The sequence below is a fragment of the Protopterus annectens genome, chromosome 16.part0, assembly GCF_019279795.1.
Source record: "Protopterus annectens isolate FY-2018-M chromosome 16.part0, PAN1.0, whole genome shotgun sequence".
NCBI classification, from domain to species: Eukaryota; Metazoa; Chordata; order Ceratodontiformes; family Protopteridae; genus Protopterus; species Protopterus annectens.
In genome coordinates this window covers 502,311,236-502,336,635 of record NC_056750.1, presented here as the reverse complement: position 1 = coordinate 502,336,635, position 25,400 = coordinate 502,311,236, and the positions used below count along the sequence as shown (strand labels likewise).

The 25,400-nt window shown below is 43.1% G+C and overlaps 1 protein-coding gene across 11 annotated transcripts in view; it reads left to right on the top strand.

Moving 5' to 3' along the window:
* The window catches only part of RIPOR1 (RHO family interacting cell polarization regulator 1), a 2,621,322-nt gene that overhangs the window by 2,163,803 nt on the left and 432,119 nt on the right, over window positions 1-25,400 (top strand). The gene's annotated exons all lie outside the window — the stretch shown is intronic.

Sequence of the window (25,400 nt, the reverse complement as noted above, 5' to 3'; positions counted from 1 at the left end):
TCATTCACATTTTTTTATTTTCTTTTTTAGTTGTCTAGTAAACTAAGCAGTAACTGATGGTTTAGTGAAGTATTTTAAACCACTCAGTGCCAACAGGGGAAACAATAGTCTTGAGTGTAAAAGACTGTACAGACAAAGAAACTGAGCTGTTGATTTGCATCTCATTTTAGTCTCTTGGAGGTGCACATTTCAAACACAAAGTAATTTATCTCTTAGCCTTTAGGATTTGGGTTACCTTCAGAGAGCACACAATATTAGGCAACATTTATGTATTCAGAAGCCAGACCAGTTTAAAAAAAAAAGCAAAACTTTAAAAAACACAGAGTTAAGTTCTCTGTCATGGGATGATTTTAGGAGTATATTTCAGTAAAAGAAAACACAAGACATCCTATTAACAGTATGCTTTACAAAGATTAAAACAAAATGTAAAATCGAAAAAATAGCTGGTCAGGCATCATGGATCTGAAGAAGTACCGGTGTGTACAAAAGCGCTTTTCCTGTTTTTTATTGATTTTATTCAGTATGTAAAGTTTTATTAAAGTTCCTGTTTGTTCTACACTTCTGCCTGACCAGCTGTTTGTTCAATTTTACATTTGGTTTTTGGTCTTTTGCTGGTTGCTCTTTTTGTTTTGGACTTAAAGATTAAAACAAGCTGTATTATGTAGTACAAGGACAGTTCCACACACACAGAGCAGGGTCCTCCTGGATATGTCTGTGTGTGGGTGTAGCATGTGCTTCTGGATACACCTGCATTATTAACTGCAAGATTTGTTTGAGTGCATGTTCCAAATTAATTTACCTGCATAATGGTAGAAGCATTGTGGATTGCGCTATGTTAATGCACAAACAGGTGAAGATACTTGGGATGATGCTGCTGAGATTAGTCTGATCATTTATTTGCATAGGAAGCATTTCTGATCCTGTTCAGTTTCTGCCTATAACTTTTTAAAATTTATGTCCAAACTTGAGCCATCTGTATGTAAATCTCCAATAATGTTAGAAGTAAGTGCTAGAGACAGACGTTTGGTAAACACTGTGGTTGCAATAGATGAGTCATATGGCAAAGAAGTGGAGTAGTAATGGGAGTCTCCCTCTTAAAACCAGAGAAACTGAATGAGCTTTGTGAAAGGGTATGTATGCATAGATGTCCTGCAAGTCCAAGGTTACCATCCTTTGCTTCAAAAGAGGTAAATGTGTGTAGTTTCTGCATCTTAAACTGTTTTTTTGTTCTGATGAACTTGTTTAGGTTTGTCAGCCCCAGGATGGACCTCAATGATTTTCCTTCTTGGTGCTGGGAATAACCTTGAATAAAATGTCTTCTCATTTTCTGCCTCAGGAACTGGATGTATTGCTTTGATATCTACTTAAGCAGTTGGATGGTCCTGATGAATCTGACCGTTTAGTATGCAAGGGTCCTAGAAGTGAATGAGAGGAAAACTGTCCTGTTGCCTGTTTGATACAGCCTCTCTCTTCACACATTTGTCTGCGTTATTTCAGAACATTTCATTGAACAATGGGTAAACCTTCCTCATAGATGTTGAGTATAAAAGACAGAGTGAAAACATAATGAAGGTTGCTGGTACTGATTGTAATTGGTGTCTTTCCCGCTATATGGATGACTGGTTGATTATGCTGTGTAACTACATTTTAAATTAAGGTCTCTTCTCATGGCAACATGGTATAGGCTAGACGCCTAATCAAACACTAAGAATACTGGTGTTTTGAACAGTAGTTTAATTGCTGTTGCTTTCTTGTTTTGATGTTGGAGAATGGAGATGTTGCTGTCTGGGTGTCTGGCTGATTGCCAGCCACTAACACTGTTGTTTTGGGGTGTTATTTGTGTAAAAGTCTTACTTATGATTTGCCATTTCAACTCTGATTACATGTTTGTATGCCAACTTGTTTTTTTGCCCTGTGATGTTGTCCCCGCAACTCTGCACTTTAGTGTTTGACATTTTGCATCTCTATGGTGTCTGTACTACTTTGATACTTTGTCAGTTTCATGATTTGTCCTCTGCTTTTTGCTTTGTTCTTTTGCAGCTTTGTGGTTTGGTAGTTCCTGCAGTGACATTTTCTTGCAGCGTTAAGATTCCTGAGTCTGCTGGTGATTTCCATTGTTTGTGAGGATTGTCATATTCCACAGTTCTTGTGGTTTATTTTACCTCATGGTCAATGCTGACATGTTTTGTAGTTTATTGATGTAGTTTATATAACTGGATACGGCTGTAGTTGATTACATTAATGGAACAGACTTCACTTTCAAATTTATTGGAGCTATTTGGATTTATTTCTTGGTGCTCATTCCACAGCCTTCCCAGTTTGCAGTGACTTGTCTACACATTGCTCTATTATAACAGTATAGGTTTTCCTGTTTGAACAGACTGCTTTTTTATGCCATTGGTCCACCAGATTGACTGGTTCAAGCTGGGAGGTGGTCACTGGAGGTCATTTAGTAAAAGTCACCATTATACTGTGTATCTTCATCTGTGGTCTCTGTCAGATGTGAAGAAGAAGAAATGTATTGTGATTATACATCATCAGGGCATGAAAAATAAGACAAAATGATGAAAGAAATAATGCTAAATTCCTTTCATCTGCAAAGACATTAGTTTGTTTTTTTCATTAGCAAATATTCTCAGTGAGACTCAAAAAGTCTGCAGCTGAAAGCAGTTATATCTGTTTAGTTGTATTTGTTTCCAAGGTAGAGTACTGATCTCCATGGATATTTTTCAGGCTCACTCCAGAAGCAGTGTCTGGTTAAGTGACTTCCTAAGAGTCACACAATTAGGCAATGGAGGCTGAACTGGACCACAGTTCATTAACACCTCCGTAATTCTCTAAGCCAACTACCAGACTGTTCTGAGTGAAATTTACAAAGATTCCTTAATGCATTTGCAGAGTTTTTTTTTTTTTTTTGTCATTGTTGACTACTTATGCGTGGAGGTGAGCTGTCTGCAGGTGCAAGCAGTTAATCTTGAAAGTTTTGAGCATCCTTTGCTGAGGGAAATGCAAAATGTAAAGGTGCAATGGCAAGCAGCTCAGTGAAAAAAATAAAGTTTCAGATTCTGGGAAGTGAATAAGAGGTGGCAGTCTCCCCGACTACTTTGATGCTTTAATGGATTTAATAGAACATTGTACAGCTTAGTTTTATTGGGCTTTTTTCTTAGGGATAAAAGTTAATGTTTTCTGAAGACATACAATCTGTTTTTCACATCTGTGAGGGAATAGAGATAAGAACATACATCAGTTAGTATAAATGGGAAAACAGGCAGCATGCAATTTAGGATGGGTAACCTTATTTTTAGGTTAGGTAATGCCTATGGGTGCAGCAGTTGATTTGGAGCAATTGTTTCTGTTTAGTGGGTTAAACTTCATGTTTTGAATATGTACATAGTTTTGTGCGTTTGTCTAAGTTAACAGGGGACGATGGTGTTCCAAAAATCTATTTATTTTTTGTTAGTGTTAAGTAAGCAGTTAAGGAAATGTGGTTATGATGCTGTGGATGCATCAAGCAATGCTGCAACTACTGGATGTGTAATATGCAGACATGCCTGGTTGAGGACTGTGCCCCTATCAGACAGTGTTCTTCTTCTTCTTTTGGCTTTTGCCAGTTAAGGGTCGCCACAGCAGATCACCTCTCTGCTCATGATTGGCAGTGGAGTTTTACGGTGTCGAGTTGCCAGCCCGGCGCCCATCCTTCCACTGAAGGCGCACACATGCGCACACACTCACGCCTAGGGTCAATTTTTAGAGTGCCCAATCCACCTACAACATGTCTTTGGGATGTGGGAGGAAACTGGAGCACCCGGAGGAAATCCACACGACCACAGGGAGGACATGCAGACTCCACACAGAAGGCACCCCAGCCGAGGATTGAACCGGAGAACCTCTTGCTGTTAAAAAAGAAAAAATTTAATGACTCACTAGTTAAGGATCCCCTACTGGAATTCATGCTCAGGAAACCTGTGAGAAACTGCAGGCAAAGGGAAGATGATCTCACACTATAAGGCAAAAGTTTAGACCCAAGTTCCAGGGTGTAGCAGGAATTTCTTGTCAAGACTTGGCTGCTTTATCCTAAGTAGGATATTACTAGACCTGACAAAGGTAAGAAGAGGAAGTTTAAGAAAGAATGGCAAACTACACCCAGAGACAAGCCTGTGGGCTCTCTGGGTCAAGACACCCAGAGGGATCATCTCTGACTCAGAAAGGCTGTCCCCTCCCAGTGCTCACCTCAGCCCAAGACCCTGTCCATACCAACTCTGTTTACCCCCCTCAGAAAAGGTTGGAGGGTGCTTGTCCTCCTTTATAAGAAATTGGGATGAAATCATGCAAGATTATTTGGCCTAGATATCATCAGAAAAGGGGTCTGTATTATTCGAACGAAAACTGGAATGCACGAATACAGTTTGAGCGACACTAAATGAGCGAATGTCGCAAATAGCGAAAGAATGAATGGAGATCGCCATAGGGAATCCTTCCCTTTACTTCAGTGGAGTGCGATCTCAGAGTTGGTATATTTAAGTAGCGGGGGAGTGGGGGTGCAGGGGGGCTTGCCCCCATGCATAAAACGGTTAGCAAAAGTTTTCATGTGTTACTTTTTTTATTTTTGTGATTCGATGTTTGCGACAATCGCTCATTTAGTGTCGCTCAAACTGGATTTGCGCATTCCGGTTTTCGTTCGAATAATATAGACCCCAGAAAAAGATATGTATTGCAGTTGCCAGAAATACCAGTCATCAAGGACCAGCTAACACTCATTCATGTTGTGGTGTAAGAAATACAAGATTTCTACTCAAGGCTTTTCATAGCTCTCAGAAAGAGGGCCCATGGAGGCCCAGTCTAAACATCTGCCATCTCAACATGTTACTCAAGGTTCCAAAATTCAGAATGCTTACCCACTAACGTCGATTGCCAGTGATTCCCCTCAAATGCAGTCTTGGTGACCATAGATGTGAAGGATGCTTATCTCCATATCCCCATTGCTAGAAAATATAGAACATTCCTAATATTTGCAGCAGGTGAGAGAATTTCTAGATCACCTCCTTGGCCTGCCCACTGCTCTCTAAATATTCACAAAATGTCTGGCATCAGTGATGGTCTATTGCATGACAGAAGATGTTTAGGTTTACCCCTGCTTGGATGACTGACTGATTTTGACAGAGTTTCTTTCAGGATATGGATTTCATACTGACATGCACTAGAAACCTGGAGCTCGCAGTCAACAATGAAAAGTCATACTTAAATCTCTCACAGGAAGTAGTTTTCCTAGGAGCATGTCTGTACATCACTCTGAGCAGCATCTCCCTCCCCAAGATAAAGTGCCTTTTTTGAATCTACTTCCAAATCATTCTGAAATGGACAGAGATCACTCTCAGGGAGTTTCTCAGTTTGCTAGGCTTCCTGGGATTTTTCATTATAATGGCTCCCTTAGCATGCTTTCTCATGAGAAAACTACAGTGTTTCCAAAAATACAGATGGTGTCACTGTACCCATCCCTTAGAGACCCTGCATCTAGGGTACATCTCATTGTAGATTAAGCAGTGTGCTCAAGCATCAAGGCCTGTCCTTTAGGGCTAGTCTACCTGCCATGACTATGAGCATGGGTTCTTCAGACCTGGTCAGAAAGGCTCATTTTGGAGACTTTCTGATATAAGATACATGGCAGTACAAGATAAAAAAAAGCACATAAACATCAAAGAAGTGACTGCTGTAAAAGCAGACAACACAACTATGATGTGGTCTATAACCAAAGGAGGAGGAACATGTTCTTAATTGCACTTCAAGTTGGCCATGCAAGCCTGGGAGATGTACTTGAAAGCAGGTGTAATTGTACTTGAAAGCAGGTGTAATTTTGACTGCAGCTTGTAGAATGTGCCAGCGAGACAGGCTGATCACATCACAAGCAGACCATCCCCTCCCCCTTTGAACAGATGCTGAATATGGATGCCTTTCTGAGTCTGACCAGTTTTGGAGGTATAATTTTAGAAATACCTGTTTGCCTGTCATCTCAACAAGCAAGTTAGAAAATACTGTGGCAGGTCAGCAACTCCAGAAGCATGGAAAACAAAAGCTTTCTTTCTCAGCTGGACAGGTCTGTTCCTTTATGTTTTTCTTCCAATTCCTTTAATGCCCAGTGAGCTGCACTAATTCAAAGAAAAGACTGCAAATAATCCTAATAGCACCTTTTTGGCCAAGGCAACACTATTTCCTTATCTTGAATGATATGGCAAGAGGAAAGTGCAAATCTGAGGATGAGAGCTTGTATGATCTTTTTGTGATTCCGAGTAGACATAAGTATTCTGAGGATGTGCGATATATCTTGTGAAAAAGGCCAGGAAGCCTTATACAAGAAAATCAAACCTAGCTAAATGGAAAAGATTTTCTTTCTGATCCCATTCCTGAGACCTTGACTCAGAGATCTGAAGTTACTCTTTGCAATATCTGTCAGACCTTTAGAATTCGGACTTGGGTTGCACAATGCTTCTGAAATTTCAACCTGTCTACCTGTAGAAGCCCCCTCCCCATTATACTCCAGTCCTCAATCAAACATTTTCTCAAAGGTTTAATTCACACCAGACCACCAAGAAGGCACGATAGAAAAAAAATTACCTTGGCCCCTTTTAAACCAACCGGTTTATCTTTCCTTCATTATTTCAGAAGTTGCTGTTTTTAGTGGCTGTTGACTCTTCAAGAAGGATTTCTGAACTTAGGCCTTGATGTGGAAAGAACCTTTCCTGATCTTTGACCAGGACAGAGTTTCCCTGCATACAGCACCAAACTAGACAAACTAAGAATACAAGATAAGTCCACTTGCTGCTCTAGTTCAGTATTTATTGAGTCAACACAAAAAGGTTTAGCTCTTTCATTTTTGTTAAAGGAACTTCATCAGAACAATATAAAATACAAAACCAATGGGATTCAAGATAAAAATCACATGACTTTCTAAAATCACATTATAAAACAATAATAACTACATAACATAATTTCTAAGTTTTAAAACTGGTGCAAGAGAGCACCCATTATTTAAACCAGGTGGGGGCAATACATCCAAACGAATTTGCCATTTTAATTCCTGTTGAGTAAGATGTTTCTAAACAATTTTTCCTTGAACATCATTTTTAACCTGTTGTATTACCATAAAATTAAAAATGTGTGGGGTTAACACCAACATGCCTGTGCAAGGCATTAGTGGTTCTGTGCATTCTTATATTCAGATTATGTTCATATGTACAGTCCCTACGTCTTCGGGAGGTTTTTCCTGTATAATATGAAGGACAGTTTTGACACTGTGCTAAATAAACTGCTTGAGAACTAATACAATAATATTGCCCATCTGTTTTGTACACATTACTCCTTATTTTAAAGGTGTTGGTCTCAACAATATTATACCTGCACTGAGGGCAATGACTGCAGTTTCCCTGCATAACAACCCCAGTTTTTATGTCCATGATGGTATCAGAAATTACCTTGAATCATGCTGTTTTCTTTTTGAATTCTGGAGAAAGTACCCTGCATTTCCTTAATATACGTAGACAGCTGAGATTCTGTTTACATAAAACCAAGGAATTCAGAAAATTTGATCAGTTATTTGTCTATTTTGCAAAAGAGAGAAAGGGTAGACCTGTTATCATGCAATCCCTATCTGTATGTTTGTTTCATTGCATTTCCTTTTACCAAGCTTACCATGGGGAGGGGGTTAACCAGGCTGTTTTAGGAGCATCTAGTGACCTAGTCATCTGTGCACACCTTAATGTAAGGGCAGCCTCTTGGCCAGGGCAGGGTTTGCATCTCCCATCTTGCCAGCATCATATCCAGCTGACCTTTTTCCCCCTGAGAGTATTGTGCTTTGGTAATCTTCCCAAATGTGAAGACTGCAGCTGTGAATATTATGCTGAACATTGTACAGTTTGCATTTGACGTGCACTACAAATGTAGATGTTTGAGTAGATTCCTTGTTGCAGTTCAAGTACTCTCCCTCCTCCCCATCTTTTTTCTTGCTGTGCCTTTTTACTCTATGGGTTGGGGTGGTTCCCTTGTTACTATTATCTTTCTTCTCACTTTCCCACTGAGCTCCCATCCCTCCTTTGATGGTGTACTGTCTGGAGAGGAGGATTATGTCCTTCTGGGGCAGACCTAGAGCAATTGAGGCTTGTACTACATATCTATTGGGCCTCTGGTATTGAGGTCCTTTCCTTAGCTTGTTTTGGGGAAAGAAAGATCTGAAGGTGGTATCTTCTCTCGAACCCTTTATACACCTAACATGATGAAGTCTTTGTTGGAAGAGCATCAGCCAAAACTCTTGGAGAATGTAAAGAAATGAAAATTGAGCTGACTACGGCCTACCTGGAGGCAGGATATCCCAAATGTGAGGACTGCAACAGTACATCTACTTTTATGGTAGGTTTCTAATACAGCTGTATTTGCTAGTTTTTCTTGCCAGACCTCCTTGTATATTTGCTCACCTTATGTGACATGAACCACTGTTCCTTATGGAGCTCCTTGTGCCAAGGAGACTGGTGAAAGCTTAAGCATAAATTGAGATGTACTGTTATCTCTGACCTCAAGCTTAGGCTTGCTAAACCCACTGATGTTCATTGTGTTACACTGCTGCAGTCATTACACTTTGGTTATCCTGCCGTCAGGCGGTCCCTCAGTCGGCCTGAGTTCCAAAGTCTTGGTCCAGCGTCGGTTACTGTCGCTTCTTCCCTGACGTCAGTGCGACAGGGGTATATAAGATGCAGCCGACGCCATTTTCTTCAGTCTTTCTTGCTGCGTGGTGCCCGAAGCAAAAGCAGTTCGCATGTGCCGGTCGGCCGACTCCTATGATTTTCATTCCAAATCCAGAACTGAAGTCTTCTACAAAGCTAAGTACCCCGTTGGGGAAACTTTTTCTTGCCTCAGACCAATGTCAGTAAAAGTTAAAAACTGTATTTCTTGTGGGAAGCAAATACCTCATAAGGATTTCCATTTTTATTGTATCCCATGCCTAGGCCCAGACCATGACGTCACAGGTTGTCGGTTTTGTAATAGGTTTAACAAGCGCACTATTAAATGTTTGTTTGATTTTGTCTGACATTATTTTGGCAGAAAATTCAATTACACCACGCCGTCGGAACTACCAATGACCGGAATACACAAAAAGCGCAAAGACAAGGACAGGCATCCGAGGCCCAAAACTAACGATGAAGCCTCTTCTAGGCCAGTCGCAGGTTCTCCGGTTTTCAGCGAGGCACCTTCGCAGCCCCTGACGACCACTTCTTTAGAACCACAGGCCGCCTCTGACTCCCACGTGGAGATGGCTGGGCCTTCGGACGTACCAGATTTACAGCCTACCGAGACTAACCCTTCAGAGGGATCTGGAGTTGCTGAACAACCCGTAGCTTAAGAGGGTGTTTTCAGACCTACTCAGTTAACCATTAAATCTTCTGCTAAGTCTAAAACTCCCTTAAAAACAAAGAAACAAATTCAACATTCACCAGGACAGGCCTCCATGCCTAAGAAACAAATGCTCAAAATGGCTGAAAACTTAATCACTCTGATCAGGGGGTCCCATCCCCCTCCTGATAAAAGGCCTAGACAGGATGCAGACTATGACTCATCCGACCAGGTATCCATCTCTTCAGATTCATCCTCAGACCTAGGATACTCTTTACCCCCTTATGAGGATTCTGATGCTGAGGAATCAATTCCTTCAGCCTCTCCGCCAGAGGAGTACTCCTTTGGGGAAACTTTACATACCATGAGGAAGCATTTCCATTGGGAGGGCCAGGAATATTCAGAATCCAAGAAAAAGCTCAGAGATTTCCTTTTATTAGCTCAACACAGACCCCTTGCTATTCCGCCAGTGTTAGATATTGTGTATACTGAATCCAGTTTAAATCCTGATTCTTTACCTCCTGCTCCAGTTAAACCAGACAGATACTACAGAGCCCCTGACTCTCACAAATTTATTTATAAAAGCCCTGTTGCTGACCCAGAAACTATTTCTCAGAGCCCCAAAGGGGTTAAGGCCTCTTCAGCAAAGAATCCAGTCCCCTCTGACAGAGATTCCAGAGCATTAGACAGATGGGGGAAGAAAGTATATACCTCTGCAACTTTAGCAATGAGGGCCTCAAATTGCCAGTTTCACATGCTAAAATATCAGCAATATTTGATGTCTCAGTTGAAACAAAAAATGCTTCCAAACTCAGATTCTCCTAATTATAAGGAAATGCAGGATTTATTGCATGCAGCTGAACAAGTGGGAAAACATACTTTGCAATGTGGTTTTGATTCATTAAAGGCCTCCTGTAGAGCAGCGGTTACAGGATCGGTCATTAGAAGACATGCTTGGTTAAAAGAACAGACGTTACCAGATCATGTTAAAGCAAAATTATTGGATACACCTTTGCAGCAGGATGTTTTATTTGGAGTTAAGGCAGAAGAGGTATTAAAGAAAATGGAGGATAAGGCAAAATCTATGCAAACAGTGAAGGATTTCTTACAGGTTCATCCTCCTCGATTTAGCAGAAATTGGCCAACAAAGAATTGGTCCTTTCCAGTTACAGACAGACTTCAAAGGGGCAGATACAGATGTCCAAGAGGTAGAGGTCAAACACAAGGTCCTTACAAGCCTTGACAATGGGGTGCATCAACCCAGAAAGAAGGGGAAGACAGGCCTCAACCTTATAAAAAACAGCCCCAATGACTTCCCACTACAGCTGCCAAACCGTTCTCTCTTGGCAGCCCCCTTGGGAGGAAAATTGGCACTTTTCTGTCACAATTGGCATATGATCACCAAAGACAAATGGGTTCTCAACTTTGTATCTCAAGGTTACAGGTTCCACTTTCACACTCTGCCAAGGTTAAAAGGAATGCCAAATCTGCCACCAAATCAATGGGCAGAGGCTCAAAGACAAATTACAGCACTCATGGACATGAGAGCTATTCAAAAGGTACCAACACAGGAGCAAGGACAAGGATTTTACTCAAGACTCTTTCTGGTTCCCAGAAAGGACAAAGCCTGGAGGCCCATTCTGGATCTTTCTTCTCTAAACACTTACCTGGATGTTCCAAAATTTAAAATGTTGACACTATAGTGGCTTCTTCCCATGCTGGGTAAGAAAGCTTGGCTCGTAACTTTGGACCTCAAGGAGGCATACCTGCATGTCCCTATCAGACAAAACTGCAGAAGATACCTCAGATTCATAGCTAGTTCAATGCACTACCAATTCTCTGCACTGTCCTTTGGCTTATCTACTACGCCCAGGGTCTTCACAAAGTTCCTGGCACCAGTAATTGCATTTTGCAGACAGAAAGGAATTCAAATTTATCCGTACGTGGACGACTGCCTGATTCAAGCAGAGAGCAAGGACATTCTTCTAAAGGATCTGGCATTTGTAAAAAAGTTATTAAGTTGCCTAGGGTACACAGTAAACAAAAACAAGTTAAAACTAGTGCTCATAAGAGATAATATTCCTGGGTGCCAGCTTGAATACAACGGCCCAGATGGCTTCTCATGCCAGACAAGCAAGGACAACTGACTCAATATTTTCAATTGATGGCAGCAAAGACCCAACTCCCTGCAAGAAAAATTCTGCAGGCCTTGGGTTACATGGCATCTTGCATACTACTAATTCCATATGCCAGACTGCATATAAGGAAACTACAATGGTACCTAAAGAGTGTCTGGTCTCAACACTGTCAAAGTTTGGAAACAGTAATACCACTAATTCCTTGCCTTCAACAGGAGTTTCGATGGTGAGCTCAAGCATGTCACCTTAACAAGGACAGCCTTTCACTCAACCCACAGCCAGACAAACACTGACAACAGATGCATCGGATTACGCCTGGGGAGCACACATGGCAGGAAAATTTATTCAGGGCAAGTGGCCCGCAGAACAAAAGCATCTTCACATCAATCAAAAAGAGATGCTAGCTGTACAAAATGCCCTTATAGCTTTCAAGGACCTTCTGCATCCAGGACAACTACTACTAAAGACAGACAACACCACAGTTATGTGGTACATAAACAAGCAAAGGGGCACTCATTCTTATCCCCTCTGCAGACAAGTCATGACCTTGTGGAACATAGCTCTAACCTATCAAGTTCATCTGCAAGCACAATTCCTGCCAGGAGCGAAAAACACACTGGCAGACGACTTAAGCAGAAACATCATGGATCCGCACAAGTGGAAATTACATCCACAAATATTCAGAATGATAACACAAAAATGGTGAAGCCCGGACATAGATCTGTTTGCATCCCCAATGAACTGCCAGCTACAGAATTTCTGCACAAGGACTTACCACCCACAAGCATGGAAAGTGGATGCCCTCTCATTCAGCTGGAAAAACCTACAAGTATATGCTTTCCCACCACTACCTCTCCTTCCAAAGTTACTCATAAAAGCCAGGCAAGAAAAGCCAGAGATGATCCTGATTGCCCCAGACTGGCCACGCCAGCACTGGTACCCAATCTTAAGGAACTTAGCACAAGGTCCACCCTGGATTTTGCCTCAAATCCCATATCTTCTGACTCAGCACAACAATCAGATACTTCACAGCCAGCTAAAGACTTTAAACCTGGCTGCATGGCAGATTCCTTAGTCAAGCAAGCAATGCCTCTCTCCATAGCTGTTATGGGTGTCATTCTGGAGGCCAGAAGGCCTAGCACCAGAAAAGCCTATTCGGATAAATGGAAGAATGCCTGGAACCAGGCTCACAGCCTTGACACTCTTGTCCCAAATATTCCTCAGATACTACAATATTTAACTGAGATGCTGGACAAAGGCCTCTCCTTTTCATCCATCAAGATCCACGCCTCTGCCATCTCTGCTCATTACAACACGGACCCACCTATTTTTTCTAATCCTTTGCTAAAACAGTACCTCAGAGGGGCTAAAAACATAAGACCACCCCATAGAGCACTAACTCCAACTTGGGACCTCAACTTCGTGTTGGAAAAATTAACTTTACCTCCTTTTGAGCCAGCTAACTCAGCAGATTTAAAATATGTCTCTTGGAAAACTGCTCTACTCCTGGCAATAACCTCAGCAGGAAGAGTTTCCGTATTACAGGCACTAATGGCAGTGGAACCTTTCATCATTTTCCACCAAGACAGGGTGTCTTTAAGAACAAACCCTACTTTTATGCCAAAGGTGGTATCAAGTGTGGCTGTAAACCAAACTATTCACTTGCTAACTTTTTATCCAAATCCACAGAATAAAGGGGAGAGACTTCTGCATTCTTTGGACATACACAGGCAGTTACACTTCTACTTGGACAAAACCAAAGCTTTTAGAAAAACTGAGCAATTGTTTGTAGCATATGCTGCAGGAGCACAGGGAAAAGCCATTTCAAAACAGACCATTTCAAAATGGATAGGATACTGTATATGTTTCTGCTATACACGCCCTGGTGGAATGAGGCCTAATGCTGTTAGGTACAGTTTTCCCATGGTAACAGCCACTTCAACTGCCTACCTCAGAGGAGTACCTACCAAGGACATTTTGGAAGCAGCAACTTGGAGTTCTGTACATACCTTCACCAAGCATTACCATCTGCCTCTTTACTCTAAATCCAGAGCTGGCTTTGCCACTGCAGTGCTGCAGGGCCTTATAGCCACCCCTAATGCCTTATAGAACCAGCCACCCTACCTCAGCTTTGGGATTCTACCCAAGTGTAATGACTGCAGCAGTGTAACACGATGAACATAGTACAGTTTTGTACCTACCATAAATGTAGATGTTCGAGTGTAAACACTGCTGCAGTCCAGGTTACCTTCCCTCCTTCCCCTCTTACTTGCTGGTACGTACCTAACTCTTCTACCCTTTGCTACCTATGGGGAGTATTTGCTGGTAACTGAATGTTTTTGATTGCTTTTCTTTAGCAATTTGCATTGCCTACCTTTTTGGGGGCACCTGACATCTGGGGCAAGAAAAACTGAAGAAAATGGCATCGGCTGCATCTTATATACCCCTGTCGCACTGACGTCAGGGAAGAAGCGACAGCAACCAACGCCGGACCAAGACTTTGGAACTCAGGCCGACTGAGGGACCGCTTGACGGCAGGATAACCCAAGTGTAATGACTGCAGCAGTGTATACACTCGAACATCTACATTTATGGTAGGTACAAAACTGTACTTTTATCGAGCATAACTAATTTGTAAAAAAGCAGTATTTCCGTGTAGAGACAGCTCTTCTTCATCACACTGACTGGTTGCACTCTTTTGGTTGGTTGACAGGCTGAGGCAGTCCAGCCTATGTTTCTATCCATAGAGCATATTCTTCTGAAGAATGTTAGCCTGTTGATTCTTTTCCACTAACCTGGCATTTGTACCTGCCACAGTAAGTTCAAATGGTATTTCTAGTACTCAGTTCCTGGTTTGAACATGGTTTAAGTTCAGCTGATTATTGCAAACTAGTCTAGTTCAGGCAAGTGACTTATCTGCATCTTGCAACCATGCGCAGCGATGCTAACTTGTTTATCTAGATACGCTTGGTTCAGTGTTTTTTTTTTTTATTGTGTCTGCATCATTAGGTAGTAGGGCATTTCCATCTGCTTTAAAGGAGATCTTGGTTACCATAATGTTGGAGAATATCATATTAATGACCTATAGCACTGAAATGGCCTTAATGTAGTTCTTGAATTATATCCTTATGTTGAGGAATCTAGCATTATTCTGTTCTGTTTCTCCTTGATATACCTTTATTTGTTGTGATTGATTATAGCAGTCTTCTAGACCTCTCAGACCTACTGTGGAGCTGTTAATATTGCTCTGAAGTGGGTTGTCTCACATCTGTCAGGGCATACTCAACATCTGTTATCTGCCATTAGTTCTTTGTCTTCTTATCCAATTAGATTGAGGGTTCTACAGTGTTCGGTTTTCGTTTTTTGTCTTCCATGTATATTTTTCCATTAAGAGAATTCATTGGGGGAGGAGGTCTTCAGATTCATTTTTATGTTAATGATACACATCAACACTCCTTCTCTCAAGATAATTTTCTACATAGGAAATATGTTGTTCTTTCTTTATTGAGGTACATCAGGGCTCAGCGCCACCTTATGTTGTGTACACAGATATTGTAGTTAAGTCAAAGCAGAAAGCAAAACATAGTGTTTTCCCTCAGACTTCTAAATATCCTTATTGAGAATGGCAGGAATTCACACTGAGGGTTTTCAAAGCTGTCATGTCCTTAAAGCCTCCTGCCTTCTTTCTACTTGCTGCTCTCATTTATTTTCGTATCCCCTCAAAAGACATAGAAAAGAATTTGAAGATGAAGAGGATTCTGGTTCTGATGGGGATGATTGCTTGGCCTATTCTTAAGTTCGTTCACCAGAAGACTATGCCAGAGTTGATGAACATACTTTGTCTCCTGATTCCTCTTTGGAGGAACTTGATTTTGGAGATACTGGTATTAAAATGATGCAGCATTTTCAGTAAGAGAGTTCTAAATTATCTGATGTCCAAAAAAAGATACTATGCTTTTGGAAATGGGGAGATTTCAGGGCAAGTCTCAGCAGGACTCAGTGGTTCTAAACCCATCTTTCCTGATGAGCTGGCATCTTTGACTATCAGCCTCTATCTCCCACCCTTCTCACCCTTGGCCATTCCCAGATTTCTCTGTCTCAAAAGCTCTCTCTCTTTCTCCCTATCTCCCCCACCTGGCAGTCTGTAACATCAGACAGATGGGCTCTGTCCATCATTTAGAGGAGTTGCAAAATATGTTGGGTTGCTTATCATCTATCAAGGTTTCCACAGCTCCTTCTAAATCAAATTCACCTTATTCTTCCTCTGCTTTGAAACGCTTCATTCAGGAGACCATAACATGTGTCTCTCTTCATGTAGTTGTAAGAGGATTTTACTTAAGAAGTTTACTGGTTCCTAGAAAAGAGGGCAAATGGAGACATAATTTGGGCCTTTCTTTACTTAACACCTTTACCAAAATTCCAAGTTTCAAGATGTTGACCCTCCAGTCCTTATTTCCAGTAATACTTTCTCAGGCCTTTTTTGGTGACATTTGATTTAACTGTCTCTTAGCTTCACATTCCTGTTCATCTGAATTTGAAGGAAGTTCTTAAGGGTCTGTCTCTGCCTTACCCTTTGGTCTTTCTTCTGCCCCAAGGGTGTTCAGAAGTAACTGGCTTATGTCATTACCTAATGCAGACTTCGAGCAGTTCATATCTGTCCATGTCTGGATGATCTCATTTATTCTCCTTCCAAAGAGATTCTACTAATGTAGTTGGATTCTATTATGGCTCTTCTGAACAATTTGGGGTTCACTCTGAACATAAAGAAGCCTTGCTTAACTCCATCCCAGGATCAGATTTTCCTGCTGACTTAATACTCTGTCAGTGGTAGCTTTTCTTCTTGCAGACAAGGTTTTCTTCCTATAAGATTATTTTCAGAATCTCCTTCCCTTGAATGTGACCATAGCAAGAGAGAGATTTTGAGAGCCTAATATATACATGGCATTAATGATTCGTATGATAACAATTGCCAGACTCCGCATGAGGAAGGTTCATTGGTACCACAAATCCATTTGGATTCATGATTTCCACACCATTAATCTTTCTAATTCCTTATCTGATGTTGTTAATCTTCTTTCCATTCATCACCGATGGGTTCGGTTCCGAGCCCTTGGAACAGAGTCAGCCTAGTATCAAGCTTGTGCCAGCCAGGAAAAATCTCGAGCTAAGCTTCTACCCACAATGCCCTTCTCCCTGTTACCTCAGATCTCGTTTGCCATGTAGCTGTAAAGCTGTGTTTTATCCAAGCACTTGGGTAAGTGAAACTTTTTGATAGTTTGTGAGAAAATTGGCCTATTCTCTTATCGTTAGTGATTTATATTCATTGATCTTCACTTTTGTAATTAGATTTACACCTGTTTCTCTTTCCTTCTACCCGTTTCGTAATCTTTTAAGTACCATTGGTCGTACGGCCCTCTCTCTTTACCCTTGTGGTATTCCTTGACTACCATGGCTGGTATTTCTTCTCGTCTTTCCTTTTCTATCTAGTTGTGTGTTTTTGGCTCTTTAAATAGATACTGTGTGTATTTGTTTAGGTTTAGACATAAAGTAAAATTTAAGATTGTGTTTGAAGACTGATTGTTGTGTTTAACTTATCATGAAGTCTGTTAAGAAGGTACTTTAGGTTTCAAGCACTGTACTTCGTATAATAGTAAACTTCCAAACAGTGACTCTCAGGATGATTGTGTTTATTGCCTTGGGGTGCCCCATCTTTCGGTGCAGCCTCCCTGTGTGATTTGCCAAAGTTTTAGCTAGCGTACTCTGAACAAGCACAAGAATAAGTTGATTCTGAAGAGCCTACTTAAATCGCCCTTTTCAGAGGCCCTTTCTGCGACAGAGGTCTCAACACCTCCTAGGAAGGATAAGAAGAGGCCCCATTTGGTTCACTCTTCACCCTCGGGTGACCAGGGCATGTCTGTCAAACGTAAAGTACAAAAACTTTCTTTGGAGCATAAATCTGCTTCATCAGCACTGACCTCATCTGCTCCAGGCACAAAGACTGTTGCTATATTGGTGCCAGCTTCGGCACCGATACTGTCTCTGGCACCGACCATAAACCCCTCCTCACCTAATACGACTCCGGTGCACAGTACACACCTTCAATGCCTATCTCTGCATTGATGACTCAACCTCCCGTATCTGTTCTAGTTGCCCCTTCAACACCAAGCTCTCTTACGGCTCTGACTAGAATAGATATGACTGCACTGCTCCCGGTCACCAAACTTGAGACTTCGGTCCCAGTAGACCCCGCACCACGGACCCAATACTCTCTATCCGTAAACCCGTTTCTAGGCTAAGTGTATAGCCCATTCCTAGATCGACCAGACTCCCCATCGGGAGTATCCACTAGGTCCACCAGGAGCCTTTTAGAACTTGATGTGGTGCATCTTCTGGATCAGCTGCTGGCAGCCAGGGGGATACCCATGCCTTCCAGGACCCATCCTCCTAATGGATTTCAGTTGACTTCTCCATGGACTCCATCCTATTCTCCTCTGTTCCAAAGCCCCCTGCTCCAATGTCTCTTTTGGAACCCCCCCTCGTCTTGGCTCCAGTAGTCAACCTCACTTTGGCTCCAGGACTGTCCCTTTGGTCCTTGGTTCCTACTGGAGCAGTCCTTCCTCAACCCCGTGAATAGGCTGCAAGCTCTTCGGTGGTGGCATGGTCCCCAGTGTTTCTTCGTTTCCATCTTCAGTACCAGGAGCTTTGTCTGCTCTGATCCTGCTTGAGGCTCCATCCTCAGTACCAGGAGCTTTGTCTGCTCTGATCCTGCTTGAGGCTCCATCCTCGGGAGCGGGTTCGGCAGTGCGGGGTGTGACCCCGGTTCTGAAGCTGGCCTTTTCGGTTCCAGGCTCCCATCCCTCTATGAGCGAACCTGCTTTCCGTGTGATGGAGAGGGCTCTTGCTTCTGGAAGCATTTCGCCGATGTCAGAACCCAGTTTTCTCCCTCTGGGCTACAGCTGCCACAGGCCACTTCCCTGGGACACCAGGCAGGGAAGCCACAGGAACCCCCTGTACAGGGTCCCCACTCTTCTGAGTCCTCCTCAGGAGCCCCCTCAGAAGAGATTGTGCAAGAGGAAGCATGTAGACTTACCTGAGGAGTCTCTTACAGAGGACACGGATTTTGATGATGGTGAAGGGTCCCCACGGTCACCTCCTGATGATGTCTCCTTCGGAGACATTCTTGAAATGCTGAAACAGAGGGGGTGACTGGAAGCCCACTAATCCTTCTTCTGAGGAGTCCATGTTCCTGCAGGCGTTCCGTGCCCGGCCTTCTACCTCTTGGGTGACCCCACCTGCAGATGAGCTAGTACAGCTCATGGTGCAGCACACGTGGAAGAACCCTGACTCTGTTGAGGCGATCCCTTGTAGAACCGATAAGATACTCTCTCCACCCGAGGAACCCCCACATTGGTACAGAGTTTTACCAGTCGATGCTTTGGTGGTGGTGGCGGCCACCAAAAAGGACCTAGCTGAAGAGAGTCCTACTGTCCACCCGCCCAGGAAAGAGTCTCGGGCGGTGCACAGATTGGGGAAGTGAGTTTTTGCATCAGCGATCTTTGCCATATGGTCCCTGAACTACTTGGCACATTTTACGAGGCTCCAAAGAGACTTGATTTCCGAACTCTCTGGAACACTCGCAGAGCAGGTGTCTGAAGAGGTGAGGGACAGAGTTGCTTCGCAGCTCGCAACCCTGGAATCTATCTCCAATTTGTCCATGAGGTTGCTTTCACATGCAACCAAAGGGGCGGCTAGAGTTGTGGGTTCAGGCATAGTTATGAGGCGTCACGCCTGGATGCACATTTGTGACCTCGCGGACCCCTTCAAGTCTTCCTTTCTGAATGATCCCATCGAAGCATTTTCCCTGTTTGGCTCCAAGGTGAAGGACACTCTGGCCAGGTGTGAGCAGAATGGTAAGACCCTGTCTGCCATAGACCTATGTTTTTCCAACCCTCAACGTTCCTTTTCCAGGAAACAGAGGAGTGGGAAGATGTGGCACAAAGAAACTCAGGGTCCTTTCCATTCCGCACGTGGTGATGATACCCCCAGAGGCAGAGGGGGTAAAAATTCTGGTAGATGCCTCTTTCAAGGCAGAGGGGGTCCATGCAACCAAGGCCCCAGAGACTCCTTCTCTGGACAGCCTTACCAGCGCTCTTGAAGAGTGGTCTGATTGCTTGCCTCTGGGAGCACTCGGAGGTTGTTTCTCTCTGCACCAAACTACCTGGCGCTCTATCACCACTGATCATTGGGTGCAGAATATCATTACCAGAGGTTACACCATTTCCCTCATATGTCATCCAAAACTTCCAACAAAACTTCCCGACGTTCCACCCAGTCAGAGGGAAAAAGCAGCTTCAGAAGTAGAAAAGCTGTATCAAAAAAGAGCTATCCAACTAGTCCCACCAGACCAATGCGAATCCGGATTTTACTCAAGATTCTTTTTGGTGCCAAAAAAGACGGGACTGGAGACCCATTCTGGATCTCAGCAGTTTGAGCAAATATGTCGCCAAACCAAATTCTGGATGGTCACGGTTCAGTCCATCCTCCCTTTTCTCAGGGAGGGCAACTGGATGTGCTCGTTAGATCTCCAGGATACGTATTACCACATCAAAATGGACAAATGTTCTAGGAGTCTGCTTCACTTCTGGGTAGGAGTCAATCATTACCAGTTTCGCACCCTGCCATTCGGTCACTCTACAACCCCCAGAGTGTTCACAAAGTGCACGGCAGTGCTCACAATTCACTTGAGACTGCAAGGATTCCCGGTGTTTCTGTATTTGGACGATTGGCTCCTTACTGCCCCCACCAAGCATCTTCTGGTATCAGCCTTGCAATACACCCTTTCTCTGGCAGAAATTTTGGGGATAACTGTGCAGTAAGAGAAATCCAGCTTTACTCCGACCCAGCAGATGGAATTCATTGACGCAGTCTTCAACCCCCGATCCTGTCTGGTGTCACTTCCAGCTCAAAGACTCCAGAGGTTGAGGCTGAGGCTCCAGGTGATACTCTGTCAAAACAAAGTCTCGTGAGAGAGGTCCTTCAAGTCCTAGGATCCATGGCAGCTTCCATACCAATAGTGCCTCTTGTGAAACTGCATATGCGAGACCTCCAATTGCTTCTCCTCTCTCAGTGGTTCCTGAACCATCACCCTCTATGTTTTCAGATCCAGATAACCAACTCTTGCAAACAGGACCTCCTTTGTTGGATGAGGCCAGACACAGAACTTTGGAGCCACCCATTCCAGCCCCCTCAGCCCAAGGCCATTGTGGCCACAGATGCTTCCCAGAAAGGGTGGAGGGGGGGCATTTCCAGGTAAAGACAGTCCAAGGTGCATGGTCCATGCTGGAGGCCAACCTGCCTCCATTAATCTGTGAATTAAAAAATTCACTTGGTGGACAGTTGCAGTTCACTTTTATTGACCTCTGTTTGCATTAGGCCATTTCACTTGTAGTTGCTTTTATTGGTTCCAGAGTGCCTGACTGATTTTTTTGTGGTTCTGGTTTAATTTCATCTTAGTCCTTCCATTGGTGTGTTTCATGGTGGATCAACCAGATTACCCTCAATCCAGGAGTGCCCTTTCTGGTTCCTTCTCTTTGCCAAGAACTGTTCACATATGCATTCTATCTGGCTTGAAGAGCTTGTACCAAGAACACAGGAATTCAGGAGGTTTGGTCAGCAAAAGAAAGGAACGACTACATAAACATAAGTGAAATGAAGGCACTTCTCTTAGCCCATTAAGAGAACTCCAGGTTATCGTCCATTTTATTTTTTACACAAAAAACAATATGTTTATGGGCATTATGAACAGGAAGTTGCAAAGTCTTATCAACTCTGCTGGCTATCTTTCCTTGAGACACACAGATTCAACATAAAGTCTTTTCCCAAGCTGACTATACTCCCTGAGAAAGAAGCACTGTGGCAGACATTTTGAGCAGATCTAGAATAGACTGTCAGTGTGAATAGATGCTATACCTGAAGGTCTTTCTGAGCATTCTCCATCAGTGGGATACTGCCCAAATAGATTGTTTTTGCCTCCACAAACATCAGACCAGTTAAGCTGTTCTTTTAAGGAATGTTATGCCTTCAGGCATGGAGAAAGGATGCCATACCCTTTCTTTGGAAGGAAAGATTCTTCTGCACTTAGCTACTACTTTCTCTGATCCCCAGAGTCTTTTTCAGAATCAAAAAGGGCAAACCAAAAATATTGTTGGGGACTCTATATCATCCCAGACAGCATTATCCCCCTTTTCTTACAGCTGGCCAGGGGCAATCATCACAAGTTACCTCACAGGATGGGCTTGCTCACTCAGAACAAAGACTGTCTAATCCGCCCCAACCTATAGACCTTGAATCGTAACTCTTTGGGTGCTAGAATTTTAATCCGGCACTACTTTTTTAAGGGTCTATATTATAATCTCGAAGTTTTAAAACTTAAAATCACTAAAGATCGAACTTTAGTGATCAAAGTCTTAAACCATCGAAACCAAAAAAAATTTAAATAGTGTGTAGGCAGGGGGGCATGCCCCCCTGCACCCCCCTACTTAAATATACCAACTCTGTGAACGTGCTACATTGAATTAAACAGAAATCTCCCCCTACGGAGATTTTCCATTTAAACATTCAATGTAGTGCACATTTGGTATTCTCGTGTCAACAATATCGTATTCGATATTGTCAGACTTCGATTTTAATATAGACCCCTTTTTTGAATATGTTTTCCTGAAGAGATTCAAGATTCTGAATCTAGGCAGGTGGCTAGAAAACCAACTACAAGTAAATCCTTTTTCTTAATTAAAAAAAATTTCCTTATGGTGTTACAAAAAGAATAAAGACCCTTATCAATTGGGTAGTCCCTAATATTTTTGCTTACATGTGTGAGCTGCTCAATGCTGGGCTGGCATTCTCTTAAAACACATCTGTCAGCCATCTCTACCTGCAACTTTGGACTAGCCGCTTTCTTCTGAACTGGAGGTCAAGGCAGCATTTGAAGTGAGTCTGTACAGATACTTTTTTGGATCTAAACTATGTCCTGGAAAAAAATTACACTTTCTCCTTTTTCTGCCTGCTGCATCTTTGTTTCTCAAATGTTGTACTTCAAAAATAGTGTCACTAGTAGCATTGACCCCTTCTAAAAGGGTGTCAAAACTGCAGGCATTGATAGCTATTCCACCCATTCCCTTTTTCCATAAGGATAAGGTTAGTCTTCAGTCTAATCCTTCCTTTATGGCTAAGATTGTTAATGAGAATCTCTCTGAATCAGACCAGTGACATACCTTTTTCCTTCTTAGAGTAAAGGAGAGGGGCTACTGCAGTGTTCATTATATTGATCACTGCTGTAGTAGCCTTAGCGATATGATTTATAGCCTGCCAAGCTTCAGGGCACCTTCCACATGCCAAAATCATCTGTTAGTTTGAGCTGACTTAAAAGACAAGATGTCCTTCAAGAATGCAACTGCAGTCATAACATGTGGGTTGTCCTGCCTCAGGCAGCCCTCGGTCGGCCGGATTCCAAAGTCTGGGTCCGACATCGGCTGATGTCGATTTTCTCTCCGTCAGAGCGGCTGGAGTACATAAGCATCAGCCGACGCCATTTTCTCCAGTCTTTCTTGCCGCGCGGTGCCCAAAGCAGAAGCAGTTCGCAAGTGCCGGTCGGTCAGCTCCTGTATTCTTCGATACCGAAGTCATCAAAAAAGCTAAGTACCCCATTGGGGACCTTTTCTTGCCTCAGCCGATGTCAGAAATTACTGAAAAAGTTAACAGTTGTCTTTCTTGTGGTAAACAAATACCTCATAAGGATTTCCACTCTTACTGTCTCCCTTGCCTGGGCCCAGACCACAACGTCTCGGCCTGTGTAGCCTGTGCTCGCTTCAACAAGCGCACTCTTAGGCGCCGGGCGGAGTTCGCTGAAGATTTCTTCGGCGATAAATTTGCTTACACCATGCCGTCGGATCTTCCAACATCGAAAACTCCCAAAAAGCGTAAAGACCGGGACCGACACCCTCGGCCCGCTTCTACCACCGACTCCACACCAAAACCTAGCGCGAGTGCTCCGGTTCCCTCTGAGACGGTCTCTCCACCACATTACCGACGACTCCGATTCCAGACATTACCCCAACGCCAGTTATCGATTTTCCTCCGGATACCGAAACTGAGGAAATGCCCGAGACCATTGCTGTAGACAAGGTCGCTCCTGCACGTGGAGCTGCAAGGCCCCCTATGGCCATGTCTATTAAGGCCTACACTAGGGCTAAGGCAGCCAGCAAAACAAAGCATATTACTTCTAAATCCTTTCCTCAGCCTACTCCAGAGACACAAATTATGTCCATGGCTGCTGATTTAATTTCCATGATTAGAGGTTCACAGGCCCATCCTGAGAGAGGATCCCAGCCTCCTTCTGATAAAAGGCCCCGGGTTGAACCCTCTGACCCTACTACTTCAGACGAAGAATCTGAGGGCTCTGTCCACTCTGATAGCCAGGAAGAGCTCTTCCAGACCTATAAGGACTCAGATGCAGATGATTCCATCCCCTCAACCTCCCCTCCTGAGAATATTTCTTTTGGGGAAGTGCTGCACACCATGAGGGAACATTTCAAGTGGCAAGGTCAGGAATATTCTGATTCTAGGAAACGCCTTAGGACTTTCCTTAAGAAGCCTCAGCACAGGCCCTTAGCTATTCCTCCTGTACTTGATGTTCTGGATGATTTGTATTCTGATTCTAGTGCTACCCCTGATTCTCTTCCTCCTGCTCCAGCCAAGCCAGACAGGTATTACAGGGTCCCAGAAACTCATTCCCATTTATTCAGGGCCCATACTGCTGTTAGTTTGAGCTGACTTAAAAGACAAGTTTGAGTGCCAAGCCCTTCCTTAACTTTCCTGCCACTGAAGAAAGCACTCCTCTCTGGGATTTTGAGGATTGACAGTTGACTTGTGCTGTTCTTTGCTGGGCAAATAGGTTTCCAATAGGGAGAAACCTTCTACTTTTAAACATTGTTTTTATGTTACTTTCCTTTTTAGGAAAATTATTTTTAAGCTGAGAGATTGTGTTTACGGACTGTTATGAGACTGTAGTATTCTTTTAAATGGGAGTGCACATTTTCCTGTAATTTAAAAGTGGTTAAAAGTAATTGAAAAACATTTTTTATGTGGAGAAATTGTTTATTTTACTTTTTGGGGAAGGGAACGTGTTGTAAAGAGACTTTTAAAGACTTTTGATTTTTACCAGCTTGTGCTACTTGTTTCTCAGGAAAGAGGCACCATTTTTGGCTTGACCATGGAACAAACTACCAGTCCCATGATTGTTCCTTCTTCCAGCCACTACAACAACAGGCTAGTAATTTGCCTTAGTCACAGGTGAATGACTCTGCTGTGGGCCGTAGCTTGTTCATCACTCCACTCATCTTTCATCCTGGATCCCTGTAGTGTAGCACGTACAGCCACTGTGATGTTGGGGTTAGCCTTGTCCTTTTGCAGCTGTTGGGGTTTTCTCAGTGGGCAAGGGAGACCATCTTTTGTCAGTCCTGGGAGAGGGAGCAGACACTTCCCAGTTTTGTCAGAATGTTATGCTCATTCCTGGGGGAAGCTGCTGCTGCCAATAATAACACTAGTGGTCCTTTTTTTCCTGTCAAAAAGAAACCGAAAACTAAGCATCTATCTAATCTTCAAATTTTACTGGACAGGACAGAAGTACTTTACTTGGTAATACCTCAGGGTTTATTTCAGGCTGTTGACTCTTCTTGTAAGGTGATTTTGGTAAACAAAGGAGGGATACCTCATTTCCTGAAGAGATTCAAGATTCTGAATCTAGACAGGAGGATGAAGGGAAAGATGCAGGGCTTTCTCTTCAGTTTTCTGATTCCGACTCAGATGAGAGGTCAGTTTGTAGTTCTCCCT